The following is a 16,771-nucleotide window of genomic DNA, read 5'->3' on the forward strand; positions in this document are numbered from 1 at the left end:
TGTTCACTGAGCTTAGCATTAAAGCAAGTACTGAACGCTTCAAGTTGTTCCAGGACTCTGCATTTCTGAGCATTGAAGAGCATTAAATGATGTGACAATTCTGCTCCGGAAGTTATTTAATTTTTTGAGGAAGAAAAGTTTTATCTGGTGCTGTGAATCTTTTCCCACAAATTTAAATGAATTATTTAAATTGAGATCTAGAATATGCAGCATCTTTGTCCATCTATAATAAGAAAATATTATTCATAATCATTTTTAATTTCCATGTTTGAGGCACAGAAGAATTTTTAAATATGTATATCAGATATTTCTTTACTCTGAAACTAATCATTTCAAACCCTAGGTGTGCAGATTATGCTTCAGTGAAAAGTTTGCTGTTTGTTAGAGGTGCTGATATAGCATACAATAAGAACTTTTTTAACAGGGGATTATATTTTTTTCACTTAAAAGCAAAGTTACTTGAAATACAACGTTCCTTGGAAATGTAACTATCCTAGAAATGAAATCAATTCCTTCAGACAAGCGTGGTGAGTTTACCAATGGTGCTGATCTTTTCCCATGCGTTCAGTCACTGCATTTCAGAGAGGCTGTGATCTGTTCCCACAGCAAGTCCCTGTCAGCCCAATGCCAATGCTGCATGTGCGAGATCAACAGAAAAGAGAAGGAGACACACACCAATGTGCTTTCAGTAATAAACTCCTTCGTTTCTGATTAACTGTTAACCGATTGACCGGTTACCGGGATACTAAAGCTGATGATGAACTGCCACCTTCTCATTTGTTATTGCGCAATCAATCAATGTACACCAGGGGCTCAAGAGAGGGGAGTAAAGAATTAAAGCATCACATTTCATCATCTAGACATTCAGCCCTTTTATAAAAACATGGGCAGCACATATACCACTTGAGCATATCACGTAGCACAAGAGGATATGATTGCTGGAATGAGGTAGTACAGTACAGCCATACAGTGATTTATACTGTTTCTGCATGATACCCGAAGCCCTTGATGGGTATCTGGATGTACTCATTATACTGGAAGCACATGCGTAGTGGCTCACGTCACATTGTTTCCTCTCTGTTGCCAAGGTGCATTGTGGTCATTTCAAACAAATCACCAGGATCTTTTTTTTTTCTTTTTTTTTTTTTTACAGAAAGTGAACACATATTTGTATTTTAATTTGTAGTTATTGGCAATGTTTACAGGAAGCTGCAAAAGGAAAGCCATACAGCTTCTGTATTTATACCCATTGTTGTAAATTCTTGATCATTTCTGTCAGTCACTTCTCAATTTGGGTTAATTTACTTGAAATTTGACTTCATACCAGAGGTGTAAACATCGTTAACCTCGAGGTAAACCCAGAAGACAAAAGAATGGTTTTCACTTGTAGTTTAACTTCTATCATGGCATTTGTATTTCTGTTACTATGTGCATTCACAAGCCCAGGTAAGCAAGGTTTGGCTGATGAGATGTTCAGAGACCTGCCTTTAGGCTAACTGCAGGTGCTGAGTTAGCAAGCTGAACCAAACTCACATGTGAGCATCAGACCTTTTTTTGTAGAAAAGCAATAAACTATTGTTTAAAAAGACTGTTTAGTTGTATACTTTGGGCCAGGATATGTTACTGTTATTCTTTTCTAATAATAATTCTTCTTCAGGGTACCAGAATTGGAGCATCCCATAAAAAGTAATTCTCTAGGATGACAAGCAAAAAATAAAGCTGCCTTTTAGTGAGCAATCAATTAGACAGCTGGCATAAGCATGGACTGCCCTGGTTTTGCGCTTGGCCTTGTCTTTGAAACACTCATCTCTCAGCCAGCGCCGTTCGACTGCCTCCTACCTGATGGTGCCGAGGTTGGTACAGGAGGAGGTGCACTCAGCATGGCACAGGCTGGACAGAGAGGTACAGCAGGTTTGAATGAGGTGGAGAGACAGGAGGAGGTGCACTCAGAATGGCACAGGCTGCACAGAGAGGTACAGCAGGTTTGAATGAGGTGGAGAGACAGGAGGAGGTGCACTCAGCATGGCACAGGCTGCACAGAGAGGTACAGCAGGTTTGAATGAGATGGGCAGACAGGAGGAGGGTCACTCAGCATGGCACAGGCTGCACAGAGAGGTACAGCAGGTTTGAATGAGGTGGAGAGACAGGAGGAGGTGCACTCAGCATGGCACAGGCTGCACAGAGAGGTACAGCAGGTTTGAATGAGGTGGAGAGACAGGAGGAGGTGCACTCAGAATGGCACAGGCTGCACAGAGAGGTACAGTAGGTTTGAATGAGGTGGAGAGACAGGAGGAGGTATGACCAAGAAGCTTGTAAAAATGTTCACTGAGACAATATTTCTACATTTGGGTCTCGGAGACAAAAACTGTCTTGGTCATTATTTCTGTCTTCAGGCCTCTGAAGTTCATTTAATGTAAGCGGATTTTATATAGTCAAAATCATGACTGAGTTAAGTAGATGCTCTCTTGTCAAAACCTCCACCAATTCTACACCCAAACTAATTTCATACATTTATTTATTAACCCACGTTCTTGCCATAGCCACCTCCCAGTTTATACCAAAATCCAATGTATGGCCCAGAGGACTTTAACAATATTCTGAACTGTATTTCTCTTTCAGTTGAACAGCCTTACTCTCACTTCAAATCTGATTTAGCACCCAGTTACCATAGCTACTGAATCAGATTGCAAAGGTCTAATTAGCCAGAGATTATGCTTTTCTCAGGCCTGTGCTGTTATTGTAGCTGTTTGCCTTTGTATCCCCAAAACTCTGTGCTTCTCCAACAAGCAGCCTGGTTGGCTTTCTGTTCATTAGACCATTTGCATGTTTATTTTTAAAGCTGTGTAGTTTTATGTTTGCTCTTTCTCAGAGCCTCCATGATCTTTATCGATCTCATCCACGACTGCTGTATTTGTTGACAGAGTCTCACTCTCTCTTGGTCTGTTCTTCAGTTGAAGCATGTTATGTAACAGGCTTTGTGTTCTATCTATACATATTCACAGTATTGTGACCAATCTTGCATGTTAGGTAATTGAGCTCTATGATGACTCTTTCACAAGCAGATACACCACTGAAGATGTGACCAGCTCTTTGTCTTCAATAGTGACATGGCTTGACAAGGAATGACAAGGAATGAATGCATTGATAATGAGGTCAAACCCTCATCCATCCTGGTGTAACACAGAGGAATGAATGCACTGATACTGAAGACAAACTCTCATCCATCCTGGTGTAACACAGTGGAATGAATGCACTGATACTGAAGTCAAACCCTCATCCATCCTGGTGTAACACAGTGGAATGAATGCACTGATACTGAAGTCAAACCCTCATCCATCCTGGTGTAACACAGTGGAATGAATGCACTGATACTGAAGTCAAACCCTCATCCATCCTGGTGTAACACAGTGGAATGAATGCACTGATACTGAAGTCAAACCCTCATCCATCCTGGTGTAACATAGTGGAATGAATGCACTGATACTGAAGTCAAACCCTCATCCATCCTGGTGTAACACAGTGGAATGAATGCACAGATACTGAAGTCAAACCCTCATCCATCCTGGAGTAACACATTGGAATGAATGCACTGATACTGAAGTCAAACCCTCATCCATCCTGGTATAAGACAGTGGAATGAATGCACTGATACTGAAGTCAAACCCTCAGCTGCTCAGAGATCAATTGCAAGATGCCTCTTCCTGGAATTTGGAGTTGCAGCTCCTTTGAGGCTCAATCTTACAAACTGGATCGATCGTTTAGATTTTTTAACCTCTTTTACAAAGGAAGTCAAAAGTAAGAGATACATCATCAAAATATGATTAAAAGGTTAGGAAAAGTCCAGAATTAGGTTTGCTTTTACTTAGAGCATAGATTACAAAAAAATAACCCTTAATAGATGTAAGAGTCAGCTTATAAACGCATGCTGGTATTGTAAACACCTTCTGAAGAAGCAGTAAAAACCGTACATATCATCTCTGGGTGTGTCATATCTGTCATATCTACACGTAATGTATCAGATACAGTAACTCGAGGAAATCAGGACCCTCGCTCTACCACTTAACAATGATCCGGCATAAATGTGTTTTTATATTCCGAGTGTATTTACTAAAACAGCTCTTTGTCCTGGTATTTTAGAGATTTTGTAATTGACTGTGTTAGACTAGTACTGCTGCACCATACCCTGTAGGACCTGTGTGCAGTTAATTAACTGATCCCTTTCATGCTCTGCAAATCTTTGCACTGTTGAGAGTCTGCAGAGAGTCTGCATTATTAACACGTTTGAGGAAAACGCAAGTTACACTGTATATTGTAAAAGTAAGTTGATTTCTATGGCATTTGCATAAATTTTGAAGTACACATAACAACCTTAAAAAAGGTTTTTTACAGTGATTCCTGCACATGTGCATCAGAGTCAGGTGTGTGATTAGCTGCCACTGTTTCCTGGTACTGCTGCAGTTTATTTATTTTCTGGCGCATTTTCTTTGTATGTTATGGGTGATTTAAAGCTAGGTAGGTCGTTGCATTGTGATTTGACATTTTTGAAGGAGTAAACCATGTCAAACTACATGATTAATGGCCAGGATACCGTTATTCATTTTTCTAAAATCATTTCAAACAAAACAAAAATCATTTTGCATAACCATTACGTAACGTCACATAAATCATGTTTACTCTTTTTATGTATCTGAAGAGAAGGTGCAGAAAATCATAAAGCGCTATCGAGGCACAGAAGAATGAAATCAATTTCTATTCAGAAGTTACCAAGCTCCTAAAAAGTGAGCAATATTGTCGTCATGTAAGTATTTCTGCTGCTCTTCTGTTCCAAGTAGCTTTACAAAGAAGGAGAAGCTTGTAAGAAAGGTTCTGTCCGCTTGCGCACAGCTTTCCCAACGCAATGACTGCTGTCTGAATATCCAATACAGAGGAGATTCAGGGGAACGCAATGACTGCTGTCTGAATTATCCAATACAGAGGAGATTCAGGGGAACGCAATGACTGCTGTCTGAATTATCCAATACAGAGGAGATTCAGGGGAACGCAATGACTGCTGTCTGAATTATCCATACACAGAGGAGATTCAGGGGAACGCAATGACTGCTGTCTGAATTATCCAATACAGAGGAGATTCAGGGGAAAGCAATGACTGCTGTCTGAATTATCCAATACAGAGGAGATTCAGGGGAACTCAATGACTGCTGTCTGAACTATCCAATACAGAGGAGATTCAAGGGAACGCAATGACTGCTGTCTGAACTATCCAATACAGAGGAGATTCAGGGGAACGCAATGACTGCTGTCTGAACTATCCAGTACAGAGGAGATTCAGGGGAACGCAATGACTGCTGTCTGAACTATCCAGTACAGAGGAGATTCAGGGGAACGCAATGACTGCTGTCTGAACTATCCAGTACAGAGGAGATTCAGGGGAACGCAATGACTGCTGTCTGAACTATCCAGTACAGAGGAGATTCAGGGGAACGCAATGACTGCTGTCTGAACTATCCAGTACAGAGGAGATTCAGGGGAACGCAATGACTGCTGTCTGAATTATCCAGTACAGAGGAGATTCAGGGGAACGCAATGACTGCTGTCTGAACTATCCAGTACAGAGGAGATTCAGGGGAACGCAATGACTGCTGTCTGAACTATCCAGTACAGAGGAGATTCAGGGGAACGCAATGACTGCTGTCTGAATTATCCAGTACAGAGGAGATTCAGGGGAACGCAATGACTGCTGTCTGAATTATCCAGTACAGAGGAGATTCAGGGGAACGCAATGACTGCTGTCTGAACTATCCAGTACAGAGGAGATTCAGGGGAACGCAATGACTGCTGTCTGAACTATCCAGTACAGAGGAGATTCAGGGGAACGCAATGACTGCTGTCTGAACTATCCAGTACAGAGGAGATTCAGGGGAACGCAATGACTGCTGTCTGAACTATCCAGTACAGAGGAGATTCAGGGGAACGCAATGACTGCTGTCTGAATTATCCAGTACAGAGGAGATTCAGGGGAACGCAATGACTGCTGTCTGAATTATCCAGTACAGAGGAGATTCAGGGGAACGCAATGACTGCTGTCTGAATTATCCAGTACAGAGGAGATTCAGGGGAACGCAATGACTGCTGTCTGAATTATCCAGTACAGAGGAGATTCAGGGGAACGCAATGACTGCTGTCTGAATTATCCAGTACAGAGGAGATTCAGGGGAACGCAATGACTGCTGTCTGAATTATCCAGTACAGAGGAGATTCAGGGGAACGCAATGACTGCTGTCTGAATTATCCAGTACAGAGGAGATTCAGGGGAACGCAATGACTGCTGTCTGAATTATCCAGTACAGAGGAGATTCAGGGGAACGCAATGACTGCTGTCTGAATTATCCAGTACAGAGGAGATTCAGGGGAACTCAATGACTGCTGTCTGACTTATCCAGTACAGAGGAGATTCAAGGGAACGCAATGACTGCTGTCTGACTTATCCAATACAGAGGAGATTCAGGGGAACGCAATGACTGCTGTCTGAATTATCCAAGTACAGAGGAGATTCAGGGGAACGCAATGACTGCTGTCTGAATTATCCAATACAGAGGAGATTCAGGGGAACGCAATGACTTCTGTCTGAATTATCCAGTACAGAGGAGATTAAGGGGAACACACTGACTGCTGTCTGAATTATCCAATACAGAGGAGATTCAGGGGAACACAATGACTGCTGTCTGAATTATCCAGTACAGAGGAGATTCAGGGGAACGCAATGACTGCTGTCTGAATTATCCAGTACAGAGGAGATTCAGGGGAACGCAATGACTGCTGTCTGAATTATCCAATACAGAGGCGATTCAGGGGAACGCAATGACTGCTGTCTGAATTATCCAATACAGAGGAGATTCAGGGGAACGCAATGACTTCTGTCTGAATTATCCAGTACAGAGGAGATTAAGGGGAACACACTGACTGCTGTCTGAATTATCCAATACAGAGGAGATTAAGGGGAACGCAATGACTGCTGTCTGAATTATCCAATACAGAGGAGATTCAGGGGAACGCAATGACTTCTGTCTGAATTATCCAGTACAGAGGAGATTCAAGGGAATGCAATGACTGCTGTCTGAATTATCCAATACAGAGGAGATTCAGGGGAACGCAATGACTGCTCTCTGAATTATCCAGTACAGAGGAGATTCAAGGGAACGCAATGACTGCTGTCTGAATTATCCAATACAGAGGAGATTCAGGAGTCCAACCCATGGGAGACACAAAGTGCGGCTCACAGCGGTAGCTTCTCATTATTTCTATGGTTCTTAGATGTCCAGGTCTTAGGCTGCGCTGGGGAACAGATTGTATCTTTATACATATTCTCTCTCACATATTGTGGCGTAGGGTTGAATGTTTAACCTCTGGTGTTTCTCTCATTAGTACATCAAACTTAATTGTGTCCAGTGATAGAGTTATTAAATATGGAACAGTCTTAATTGTGTCCAGTGATAGGGTTATTAAATATGGAACACAGTCTTAATTGTGTCCAGTGATAGGGTTATTAAATATCAATCATTCAATCAATCAATCAATCTTTATTTAATATAGCATCTGTCACATAAATTTCTGCAAAGTGCTTTACATGGACAGTATATTGACAGCTATACAAGGAGTAACAATAAGCAATACAAAGCAGAGAATACAATACAAAGCAGCAAATACAATAAAATAACAAAAATGAGAGAAAGAAAAACCCAATCATTTTAGGACAGATAGACATAAAAATGTAGGTAAGACTTTATATTAAGGTGCTGCTTATTAATGTTTTATAAATATACAGTAGATGATTAGTAACCATGTTATAATGTTAATAAAGCAGTATAACTAGTTTATAACCATGCAATAGCCATAGACAGAATTACGTTTAAACATCCCAAAGTACAATAGGGGGCTAACAACTGAATTCTGCCTATGGCTATTACATGGTTATAAACCATATATACTGCTTTAGTAACACTCTATTACATAGTTTTAAGCATCTATTATATATTATAAAACATTTCTAAAACATTAATAAGCAGCACCTTAATATAAAGTCTTACCAAAATGCATCTTTTGTCTGGAATGGAAAGCAATGTGTTTAATGAAGCTTTATTTTAATATTTTAACTACAATTGGTGTAAGATAGAAAGGAAGTGCCCCGGGCCTAGCTCACTGGAGTTGTTTTAGCACCACAAAAGTGTAGGTAGTTTTAAATGCTTGCAAGGCACACAAGCTCTCCCCTCCCTTCTGAAGCTTTCATTATTGCAACATACCAGCCCTGCACCTGCTGCTGCAGCCAGAGGATGCACATGAGATACCCTCTTATATTAAATGACATCATTGTGAACATGGCTGCTGCAGCCAGAGGATGCACATAAGAACATAAGAACATAAGAACATAAGAAAGTTTACAAACGAGAGGAGGCCATTCGGCCCATCTTGCTCGTTTGGTTGGTAGTAGCTTATTGATCCCAAAATCTCATCAAGCAGCTTCTTGAAGGATCCCAGGGTGTCAGCTTCAACAACATTACTAGGGAGTTGATTCCAGACCCTCACAATTCTCTGTGTAAAAAAGTGCCTCCTATTTTCTGTTCTGAATGCCCCTTTGTCTAAACTCCATTCGTGACCCCTGGTCCTTGTTTCTTTTTTCAAGCTGAAAAAGTCCCTTGGGTCGACACTGTCAATACCTTTTAGAATTTTGAATGCTTGAATTAGGTCGCCACGTAGTCTTCTTTGTTCAAGACTGAACAGATTCAATTCTTTTAGCCTGTCTGCATATGACATGCCTTTTAAGCCCGGAATAATTCTGGTCGCTCTTCTTTGCACTCTTTCTAGAGCAGCAATATCTTTTTTATAGCGAGGTGACCAGAACTGCACCCAATATTCAAGATGAGGTCTTACTAGTGCATTGTACAGTTTTAGCATTACTTCCCTTGATTTAAATTCAACACTTTTCACAATGTATCCGAGCATCTTGTTAGCCTTTTTTATAGCTTCCCCACATTGTCTAGATAAAGACATTTCTGAGTCAACAAAAACTCCTAGGTCTTTTTCATAGATTCCTTCTCCAATTTCAGTATCTCCCATATGATATTTATAATGTACATTTTTATTTCCTGCGTGCTGTACCTTACACTTTTCTCTATTAAATTTAATTTGCCATGTGTCTGCCCAGTTCTGAATCTTGTCTAGATCATTTTGAATGACCTTTGCTGCTGCAACAGTGTTTGCCACTCCTCCTACTTTTGTGTCATCTGCAAATTTAACAAGTTTGCTTACTATACCAGAATCTAAATCATTAATGTAGATTAGGAATAGCAGAGGACCTAATACTGATCCCTGTGGTACACCGCTGGTTACCACACTCCATTCTGAGGTTTTTCCTCTAATCAGTACTTTCTGTTTTCTACATGTTAACCACTCCCTAATCCATGTACATGCGTTTCCTTGAATCCCAACTGCGTTCAGTTTGAGAATTAATCTTTTGTGTACATTAATCTTTTTGCACATGAGATACCCTCTTATATTAAATGACATCATTGTGAACATGGCTGCTGCAGCCAGAGGATGCACATGAGATACCCTCTTATATTAAATGACATCATTGTGAACATGGTACCCCCTTACTTCCTGTATTTTAATGAGACTGATTGAAAATGCTTGTATGAATTCCCACTTCCCCCATTATATTTTCGAATGCCTCCTACAATCAAGGATATGTGTTGAACCGCAGGAGGGTGTTAGCATTGCCTCAGGGTCAGTGCAATCCCCATCCCATTACAGCCCTCGCTGCTATTTCTGCACATGGTTTAGATGTGTGTGAGTATTTAATACTGCACATGGGGGGCATAGGATTACATGCAGGAGTGATATGTGTGGGTCAGTTTCATGGAGCAGCCTTGTATACAGAGGCCCTCAGGGTAAAACATTGTGGCTGAGGCAATTAACCACTCTAATAAAATAATTAAAGACAACATGTAAAAAATAGCCCTGCTAAGTTGCTCTATATTGCTGTGGCAGATGACAGCTGACACTGTAGTTGTTCAGGGGCCCCTTTTCATATAAACACAGAAGGGATGACGATGAATCATTTTAATATGTTTCATTTCCCACTAGTTCCATATATATGTGTGTGTGTGTGTGTGTGTATTCACATTCCATTAGCCATTATGTTTCACAATGCATTTGTATTTCCCAGTATGTTTTGCATCACCTAGAATTTTAGGTTTGAGTCATCCTGAAAGAGAAACTCATGTGTTGATCTGTATCCTTTTCCCCCTTGCCCTTCTCCTGAGATGTGCTCAAGTCTTCCAGGATATGATTCTACTCTTGTTTGGCACATCACCACGGCAACCGTCCTGAGGATGTCTTATTGGTGCTTTAGTCCTGCTCTGGAGCTTTTTCTTGATACAAACGAACCCTCTCTCTACTGTACTTCACCCAAATGAATACAACCAAGGTATGCTAACACTTTACATTGTGTCTCTAATTACTCTGTATTTGCATAGCAGTTACATAGTGAATACATGTGTACTCACACATAATTACAACACTATTTTTCATAGTTACAATGTACTTAACGTGTAAATTATTTTGCTCAAAATATGTAAGTAAATAATTGTATCAGAAAAGGGTTAAGGTTAAGGTTAGGGTTAGTGTTAGGGTCAGAGTTAAGGTTAGAGTAAGGGTTACAGTTAGGGTCACAGTTAGGTTAAGGGAGGGTTAGAGTTAGGGTTAGGGATAGTGTAAGGTTAGGGTTAGGGTTAGGGATAGCATTAGGTTAGGCTTAGGGTTCAGATTGGGGTTATATCAAGCAAAAAGACTTATACAGTAAGTACACTGTAGCTGTGCATAATAACATTGTAATTATGTGTAAGTATAAGTAAGTAAATAAGTACTCTGTAAATACACTGTAATTAGAGACACTCAATGTAAAGTGATGTAAAGTATATTGCATAACCTCATATATAAGACACAGCCTCTAGAAAGCTCACAAACACGATACGATAACAGACAACTGTCGCTTTTAGCTTTGATTAAAGTCAAGCAAGAAAAGAATGCTTCTGCTCATATAAAATGGTGAATGGCTGTTCTGAATGAACTACATCATGTCATGCGTGCTCGTCTTTGATGTATTATCTCCAAGGTGTTTTCACTTGGAGAACAGTGGGATAGGGTACAGTATCCATTCGGAACAGAAGTAGTATTGCAATTGCAATGCACATTGTTGTTGTGTACTGTAGATTACATTAACCATGCAGAGTGTAATGAACAGCCACAAGTAGTTACAGTTTAACACCAGTGTCCCTCTGGCCTGCAGTCTCTGTGGGATTCAATAAGAGCGACGTAGTTTAGAGAACCCTCTGGTTTTCTGGGAGCTTCTTTCTCTAAGGGAGCTGCAGTCTGTTTTGTCCAGATTTTAGCAACATGAAACTTTTCAATACAAAATGTTTCAGGATCCATTACCAGTTGCTATTGCCTTAAAAAAAAAGTTGCTTAGCAACCTATAGTCAATACTAGGTCCTTTCAACTGACTCTCTATTCAACAGAGTAATTAAATTAATGTTGGTACACATTTTGTAATGCTGAACAGATCAAAACTATTTTGTCCATTACCTATTCTCAGTATTGCTTGCAATAAAAGGCAATCGACTCTGACACAGTTTTATTGACTGGTATGGTTAATTTGACAAAAGCATGAGGGTTCCCCAGGTAATAACTAATAAACAAGTACTTGTATGAAAAAGTGTTGTGGCAGGCGGTCAGGCTCACAAGCTAATGAAACCCTTCGATGCATCCAGAGACGTTTATAATCTTTCCTGCTTGAATTTTCATAACGGAAATACAGGTCTGCATCCAAAAGGTGCATTCCATATCATTATTCCATTTTATAATAACCCAATTCAGCACTGTGTCTTTGCAGCAGCTGTGTCAGTAAAATGCCCTGCAGTAATCCGGGTGTACTGCTATATATTGCTATAATTGAGAGTAGTGATACTGATATATACAGTAAATAAGGACCATGGTGGAGAGTGAACAGACATTATTCAGCTTCTATATCTGTCAAAAAGACATTGTGGAGCTTATCCCTATACTGTAAACTGGAAAAACTCCCAGAATTCATTTATATAGTAGGGTTCTGGCATAACAGCTTTTCTACAAGAACTAGCATATATTCATGAATAGACGTCTAAGAGATATTTCAGCTACTGTCACATAAGATGAATTCATCTGTCTTGTGCAAGATCCACGCATTTATTTCTTGATAGTGTGCCGGGCATTAGTGTGACTCAGGGGCTTAGCTCATGTTTACAATGTTAAAATCACAACGGCTTGCTTGTTGTGCTGATGGCTATGCAAGCAATCACACATGAAAAGGTTGCTCTCAGGTTGTACTGAGATAATCATTGTCAGTCAACCTCATGCTATTTACTGTGGTTCTGAGCTTATGAAAAGGCTCATTATGATGGGCTTATGAAAGGGCTTGTTGCTGTTTTAAAATGAAAAGTGCTTCTGTTTTTCCATTATGTGATGAGACCAATGTGTTCCAAACCATACACATCAAGACAAAACAATACAAACACATACCAACCAACATGCAGTCCCTGTGTTTGTGTTAACAGAAGGTGAGTTTAAAGATGCTCAAGGCAAGACAAGTGTATTTGCTGGTTGGACAATAAGTGACTGATGTTTAAAGTTTTGTATACAGGTTTCTGTGGTATTGCATCCTGTTTGATAAAAAATGGAAATGAGCACCATAAATTACTTCCCCACAAGACACTAGAGAATACAGAGACAGAATTCTCTTAAAATGAACCGATTATCAGGACTCTGGGAGGTATGTCAAATAACGAAATCATGTAAAAAAAAATCTGTTATCCAAATATATATATATATATATATAGTCTCAATCATCTGATTGGAAGTTTGGCTCTGAGGTGTTCAAGAGTACTAACAATAGCTGTGTAGCAGCTCCACCTCTAGCAGAACTGTCACTTCTGATAATACGCAGCTATTCCTAAAGAAGACGGCACTGTAACTCATTCTTGAACTGCCTGTTAACGCTTTATCTCTATATCTAGAGCTGCAACGAGAACAAGGCCCTTGAGTTCCTAATCCCAGATACCTCTGGGAAATAAACTTGGTTGTTATGAGATGTGTTCTAGAAATAACCAAGTTTCAATCAAACCATGGAAACATATATAACTAGTTGATAATAAAATAATACAGCAGCTTTCAAGCTCTGCAGCAAAGTCTATACCTGTTTAATAAGGTTTTATGCCTGAAGAGCCCAGTTATCCTGATTGAAATAGCTGTTTAAGGGTATCAGTTACAAGGATTCAGCATGTTCCAAATACAAGAAAGGAAGTATTGCCTGTTAAGAATTGTATTAAAGCGTTTTATATGCACGCGTTCTACTGTAAGGACGCAGGCTCCCTGGGATCAATGTTACTGTGCTGTACTGTTTAAGGCATGATTTACTCTATTAAGCGAAATCAAAATGAAGGTTATAATTACACTTGCTCTGACATTCCTTGTTTCAGTCTTTCTTCTATTTTTTAAGTGGTGATTTTAGGAGGAACTGAGTTTAGTGCTAAATAAGCTAAAAACAACAAACACCAGCACACTAGTCAAGTCTTGTTAAGAGAGATTTCAAGGGACCAAAAAAGAGTCTATGGCAAAAAATAATGCTGACTACTGCACGCTGATAACCTGTTGAACATTTATATTACTTCACATGCAGCATGAAATGAACTAACATTGCAGTATATAGCTCCTGTAAATTGAACAATAAACTACAGCTGTAATTAATGGGGCAAAAAAAAAACAATGAGAGTATTTAACATGGAGAGTAGGCTATCGGGACAGATTATAAAAACCCTTTTTTTTAATTACATTTTTTAAAGAGAACACTTTCATAACGTAACAGAAAATGCCATTTACATTACAGTATACCAATAACTTTGGCTTTTTAGGGATTCTGAATTGCTTATACTGTTGTTAAAATGTATGTTCTGTAATAGCAAAAGGACTGAGCAGAAACCTGAATGCAAACTGGATTTATCTGCATCACACTAACCAGCATGCCTTCCCAAGTGTACTCATTTGAGAGGTATGACCTGGCTCAGTCAGTCCTCAGTGGGGCTCCACCTCACTGCCTCTCATTCCCAATGCAAACTACAAAGAGAAATTGGTGCATCAGCTGTGTGTTGCACGCTGCTACTACAGTTTATTCTGCCTTATACACAGAGTCCTGTATCTAAACATATAGATGATTAATGACTTATGTGTTACAAGCCTGTGTTTACTAGTACTGATATTGACAATTACCAACATGTCAAACTGCCCTAATTAGCATTCTTTAATGCATGTCGTCGTTCTGCTTTCCTCTCCAGAGCATCTTTAACTGTATCGGGCACAGAGGCTGCTTCACTCACTCCCCCAGGTCCATCAGCTCATTTAAATGAGGTGGCATTTGTTGGGAATGAGCACCTCTGCAAGTGGCATTTACACTGGAAAGAACTGCCTGCCTCCCGGCTGCAGGAACAGACTCACTATAAACCTGGAGGCCTTTGTTTTAGAGCAGTGGGGGAGATTATCTTGCCTCCTATAACCTGCACCTGTACTCATTTAAGCTTGAATTGAACATTCATCACAATACTGCTATAGCAAAAGAAACTGTTAATGTACCGCTATGGCCAAAAGGGTTAACATCACCCTATAGAATTAACACATGTTGCTTCATAAATCCAAATGAATATATATCTATATATCTCTATCTCTCTCTCTCTCTCTCTATCTCTCTCTCTCTCTCTCTCTCTCTCTCTCTCTCTCTCTCTCTCTCTCTCTCTCTCTCTATATATATATATATATATATATATATATTGTGGCTGCATGTGTGTGTTGTGGCTGGTAGCCATCTTGGCTCGGCGCAGAGGAACAGCCTGGGGCCAAGATGGCCACCTTTGTACAGCCACACAACATACATTGGATAATTATTTAATTATTTAAATGTAAAAAATTTTTAATGAAGAGTGTGTAATGTGGCCAGGTGGTGATCAAATAATAGAGTGTCAATTACTCCTGGCCACAGCCTATCAAAGGAATAATGAAATGTTTGTTTGTGGGCAGCACATGGAGAACGTGTATAGTTTGGGGAGAGTTTGTGTTGAATTTGAGGAGAGTTTGTGTATCGTTTGTATAGAGTTTGTGATGAGTTTGTGTAGAGTTTGTGTTGAGCTTGTGGAGAGATTTTGTGTAGTTTGTCGAGAGTTTGAGTTTAGTTTGTGTAGTTTGTGTTGAGTTTGTGTGTAGTTTGTGTGTAGTTTGTGTTGAGTTTGTGTAGAGTTTGTGTTGAATTTTGGAGAGTTTGTATAGTTTATGTAGCGTTTGTGGAGAGTTTGTGTGTATGTGTAGGTAGTGTAGAGTTTGTGTTAAGTTTGTGTAGTTTGTGAAGAGTTCAGTGAAGGCACTGTCAGCCCTGAACCGAGCAGTGTGGCGAGAACAGTGAAACAGAAGGTACCAGGATAGCTGTGCTCGGGGGTCCTAAAATATAAACATATACATTTTTTTTAATGGATCAAGTTTAGTAAGCCTGGAATAAAAATTTGCCCTCTGAAAGATAAAGTGGAGACAAAGCCGATAGATTAGTGGTACAACAAGATAGAATGCATATTGTGGATATAATGGCACAGAAAATGGACAGGTGTTATTGAAAAGACATCAGCTTGTCATGGCTCTTTAGCAACTCGTCTATCAAGTTTACATTTAAGGAGGATGCCAAGCCTGTGGCTGGTCTGCTTTAACATTGCTGATTCACTAAACAATGAGCAGCAGCAGCGAGGCAGCTGTGGGTCCAGGTCAGCCACAAGAAGCCATTTCACTTGACAATAATATTGGTGGAAAGACCTTACTACAAGCAAACAACAGGAAATAGCATTCAATTAGGAAATAGCATTTTAATGTCGCCAGTAATGGTGGTTATTTATTTATTGTAGTTGGATTGTCCTGAAATGAGAGATGACACATTCTTATGAGCAATGCATAAGAACATAAGAACATAAGAAAGTTTACAAATGAGAGGAGACCATTCAGCCCATTTTACTCATTTGGTTGTTAGTAGCTTATTGATCCCAAAATCTCATCAAGCAGCTTCTTGAAGGATCCCAGGGTGTCAGCTTCAACAACATTATTGGGGAGTTGGTTCCAGACTCTCACAATTCATTGTGTAAATAAGTGCCTCCTATTTTCTGTTCTGAATGCCACTTTATCTAATCTCCACTTGTGACCCCTGGTCCTTGTTTAATTTTTCAGGTCGAAGAAGTCACTTAGGATGACATTGTAAATACAATTTAGAATTTTGAATGCTTGAATCAGATCTTCGCATAGTCTTCTTTGTTCAAGACTAATAGATTCAATTATTTTATCCTGTCTGCATATGACATGCCTTTAAATCCCAGAATAATTCTGGGTGCTCTTCTTTGCTGTTGTCTGCAAATTTAACAAGTTTGCTTACTATACCAGAATCTAAGTCATTAATGCAGATTAGGAAAAGCAGAGGACCGAATAATGATCCCTGTGGTACTCCATTGGTTACCTCGTTCCATTTTGAGGTATCTCATCTAATCAATACTTTCTGTTTTCTACATGTTAACCTCTCCCTAATCCATGTACATGCATGTCTTTGAATCCCTACTGAGTTCAGTTTGGGAATTAATCTTTTATGGGGGACTTTGTCAAAAGCTTT

Source organism: Polyodon spathula, chromosome 9 (genome assembly GCF_017654505.1).
Source record: "Polyodon spathula isolate WHYD16114869_AA chromosome 9, ASM1765450v1, whole genome shotgun sequence".
Lineage (NCBI taxonomy): Eukaryota > Metazoa > Chordata > Actinopteri > Acipenseriformes > Polyodontidae > Polyodon > Polyodon spathula.